This window comes from Acipenser ruthenus, chromosome 16 (assembly GCF_902713425.1).
Source record: "Acipenser ruthenus chromosome 16, fAciRut3.2 maternal haplotype, whole genome shotgun sequence".
NCBI classification, from domain to species: Eukaryota; Metazoa; Chordata; class Actinopteri; order Acipenseriformes; family Acipenseridae; genus Acipenser; species Acipenser ruthenus.
The window spans coordinates 33,198,298-33,201,827 of record NC_081204.1 but is presented as its reverse complement, the minus strand read 5'-3'; the positions used below and the strand labels follow the sequence as shown (position 1 = coordinate 33,201,827).

Here is a 3,530-nt window from a genome sequence, read left to right as displayed (position 1 = left end):
CAGTACACTGCAGCATCCTTTTTGTGACACTGAGAGTACTTTATCTGAGCTGGCCATAAATGTTATTTCACAGTATGCTATCTCTTAATACTATTCAATCCAACAGAACACTAAGCATTGACCAATGTCTTAACATTAATCTTGCATTACCTAGTGTTACTTTAGGGTAATCGGTGTCTGAAACCAACCATACATAAGATGTTACCTTAGATCACAACTGGCTGGTTTCAAAGACTCTTATTAGCACTAATCTTGGACTACCTTAGCTACAGTAACATAGGGGGTCCAAGATTAGTGGTAGTCAAGGTGTGTGAAACCAGTCAATACTTTGATAAAAGTTTCACTACAAAGTAAAACTGTATTGTGGCAATATAGATACACACACACACACACACACATAAATATATGTATTATTTGTGACATACAGTATTTTAATGATCGAAACATAACATATTATTCAATTATGTGACATACTGTTCCAGCCTTTAAAACATTGTGTTACATTATTGAAATAAAACTAGCTTTTAGAGATTTAACGTTACATTTCCTAACAGAACAGGCAATCCAAAAATAGAAGTGTTGCATTTTCATAATCTCTCTTTCTTTTGAGGTTTTCACTTCACATCTAAGAGGAATGCGAGTCTGGTTTTTCAATCATTGTTTTAAATAGGAAGTTTGAAAACCTACACCAAATGAACTACAACTGAATGGTTCTTTGGAACAAAATTGCTTTGTTTGGCTATCTTTTACCATATGTTGTATGCTATATTACATGTCCTTATATACTTTTATCAGGGAAAAAAACTAACAAATACAGTTTTTTTTGGAAAGAGATATGAAATATACATGAAACACACAGTGGGATAAACAAGGATCAGCCTGGGGAATAGCAGGGCTGTATTTAAAGAACACCAACATAAAACAATCACATTTTTGCAGCTCAGTAAAACGCAAGGTGCTGCCTTTCTGCATAGGCTTGCACACAAGCCTGTTTGATCGCTTGTCTGCTGACTGGTCTCAGTATCTGGAGTGTGTGAAGAAGCCCCTCACTTGGGGTATTTGACAAACTGACACTGATACCAAATTGAGTGTCCAACTCAGCTTGTCAAATACACTGAGTGTGGGGCCTGAGAATCAGAGTCAGGGTGTGCACAGCGCGGCCATCGATCTGGAAGAAAAGGAAAAGAAAAAAAAGAAGAGGAAGATTGGCAAGATAATCCCAGTGTTTCTGTGAATGCCTTTCTGTAGACAATTCCAGCTGTCATGCTAACTCAGTGAGGTGCTACAGCAAACACAGATTCCACGCAGATGCAGCAGCACAACTAACTTAGCCGGTCAGAAACCATGCTTGCATCTTGCACTGCACAGACTTTACTTGCAGGTCGTACCTGCAGGAGTCGTCAAGGAGGATGGACTTGCCCTTGTGGATTTATACTGTAATAATGTCAATTTAAACAGATCTAAAGACTATGAGAGACAAACTTCTCAGAAAACATTTCATCCTGTTTTTTAACATTGCTGATTGTCAAATTGTTGTCCCGCCTAGGCAAATGAGATTTCCCTTTGGCAAATAAACACAAGGCTAGCGGAACTATCCACAGTATATTAAATATGCAAAATCTTTTAATACCAGCCATTTCCAAACAGTGCAGAGCACTTCTCAAAATACCAGCCATTTCCAAACAGTGCAGAACACCTGGGTGGAATGTAATTCTGACTTCATTCGCTGTGGTACTACACCCATCTCAACAACCATTCATACAAACTGACACTTTTAAATGTCACTGGAAATCAATGCACTCATATACAAATACATTCTTCATTACTTAGTTACTGCTTTTCGTATTAACCACTCTGCCAGTTTGTTAAAAAAAAAAACATCAACTGATTGATGAAACAAACAGTAGTTTCTGAGGGTGCTGTTATTTGTTGTGAAGTTTATAGCTGCATATATATATATATATATAGAGAGAGAGAGAGAGAGAGAGAGAGAGAGAGAGAGAGAGAGAGAGAGAGAGAGAGAGAGAGAGAGAGATGTCGAGTTAAAGTATTCCTCTAAGAAATGGTTCTTTGCCATTCACATTGCAGCTAATACGATCCTATTGCATAGCTCACAATGTAGAAACTAGGGAGCCCAGATGAAATGCTTTAAAACCTATTTAAATCTACTTAAATCAAATTTCATATAGCAAACACTAAATGACAAAGTCAACTTGATGTACAAAGTTACTTTTAAGTTGTAATTCTCACTTTGGATAGCGTTAAGAAAAAAAAGAAAATTCTCTCTCTCTATATATAAATGCATATTAACAAATACATGCAAGATAATGGATCACAATAAAAAGGCAGCACTCACATACCCAGGCACCTGTTTCTGGAGCCCTGTCCCCAGCACCTCCTCCTCCTCTTCCTCTGCAGCTCTGCAGTACAGCTCACTGCCTCGCTCTGTCGTGTCAAGAGCGACTGAGAGCAGGGCAGGAAGGCTGAACATTTTGAAGGCCACTGAAATTCTCAAGAGGAAGCATAAAATGGGGAAGATAACTGTGAGGTTAGCTAGGAGGAAATATCTGGCCCTAAAATGTCAAAATATCAGAGTTGTGAAACACACAGTAGCAGCTTCAACTGTCTGTTATACTTATATATATATATATATATATATATATATATATATATATATATATATATATATATATATATATATATATATTAATTATTATTATTTATTTTTCCCCATATGTACTGTATATTATTATTGGGTTTGATACATATGCACCTTACTTACATTTTTGTCCAGTACATATAGCTGTCGTCTTTAGTATTTAATTCATATTAGTATTTATTTCATAGACACTCTCTTCAAATGGGTGTGTTACTGCATTGTTTAAATCTGTAAAGTCCACTACTGCACCAATGCAACACCAGGTTGAAACCCTGTGAAGCATTGTGCTCATAGCTGGGTCTATTTTTCTCAGTATTAGTACCTAGTTCTAAACAATACAGCATGCTATTAATTTACTCCAAGGAAAGGTCAAGTTGTTCATGAATGGGTTAGGTGTAGTAATCGTACAACTTGTGCATCATCATAATGATGGTATTTTTTTGTGCTATGGACACTCTTTAAAATGGTACAGCTTAGTACAGCTAAACATATAACCTCTGTGTTAGCACTGTCATCTATAGCCGGTAGCATCCAAGCCACGTGTGCAGCGTGCATGACTGTGTTGCATGGAGCTACTGAACAGTCATTTAGTAGGATTGCATTTTGCTGAATGCATTTTAATTCATTGAGGTAGTATTTTGGTCACTTTATGTTGAAAGTCAAAAGCCCGGTGAGTTTGATCATAAGAGATGAAGGAGGACCTGAAGAAAATAAGCCACTTTGTCTGAACGGGCTCAAAAACACCCATGATACCAACTTCCTCTTTTCATCAGTTTGGTTTGGCTTGGTTTGGTTTCGGGTGTTTTATTTATTTATTTATTTTGCACATTCTAGAGGTGATAACCACTGTTTTATCTCTTTGGTTTTGCAT

General features: G+C 36.9%; 1 long non-coding RNA gene across 1 annotated transcript; it reads right to left on the bottom strand.

Annotated features, from left to right (window-relative positions):
• Positions 1-404: 404 nt before the first annotated feature.
• On the bottom strand, positions 405-2,483 carry LOC117412128 (uncharacterized). Its single transcript, XR_004545880.3, has 2 exons — positions 2,361-2,483; positions 405-1,168 (listed from the first exon to the last, which is right to left on the bottom strand). It is a non-coding gene; the product is annotated as an uncharacterized LOC117412128 (long non-coding RNA).
• Positions 2,484-3,530: the final 1,047 nt, after the last annotated feature.